At 41.7% G+C, this 384-nt stretch overlaps 1 long non-coding RNA gene across 1 annotated transcript in view; it reads left to right on the top strand.

The window, feature by feature from the left end:
• LOC113341280 overlaps window positions 1-359 on the top strand; it is a 975-nt gene extending 616 nt beyond the window's left edge. Inside the window, exon 3 of the long non-coding RNA XR_003355852.1 lies at window positions 239-359. This is a non-coding gene — a long non-coding RNA (uncharacterized LOC113341280). The remainder of the gene's footprint in view (window positions 1-238) is intronic.
• The last annotated feature ends 25 nt before the right edge of the window (window positions 360-384 follow it).

The raw sequence follows: 384 nt of genomic DNA, 5'->3' as shown, positions 1-384 counted from the left end.
GGGGGGGGGGGGGGGGGGGGGGGGGCTATGGATTTGTAGATCCATTGAGGTTTTAGAAAAAAACAAGTTCTGGCTTAAGTTTGTACAAGGGACGTTAATTTTGTGAACAATAAATGTTGAAGACAATCGATACAGACTTCCTGTTATTGCATGCCATTTTGCTTATGTGTTTGTGAATTAAGTCATATAACTGGCCGAGGTTGATGGATGGCCTTTCTTTTTCTCCACCTACTTTCAGTTCTCGGAGACTTGAGGTTAGTAGAGTGGAACTGCTTCTGCAGGTTGGCACATTTTTTGTAGCTATTGGTGCTCTTGTAGCAGGTAATTTTTTTGAAACTAAAACACCACCTGGTAATAGATGTGATAGGTTTTGGAACTTGAAGA

The sequence above is a fragment of the Papaver somniferum genome, unplaced genomic scaffold (assembly GCF_003573695.1).
Source record: "Papaver somniferum cultivar HN1 unplaced genomic scaffold, ASM357369v1 unplaced-scaffold_28898, whole genome shotgun sequence".
Taxonomy (NCBI): Eukaryota; Viridiplantae; Streptophyta; class Magnoliopsida; order Ranunculales; family Papaveraceae; genus Papaver; species Papaver somniferum.
Note: the sequence above shows the minus strand (reverse complement) of the source record. Positions and strands in the feature narration are given on the sequence as shown.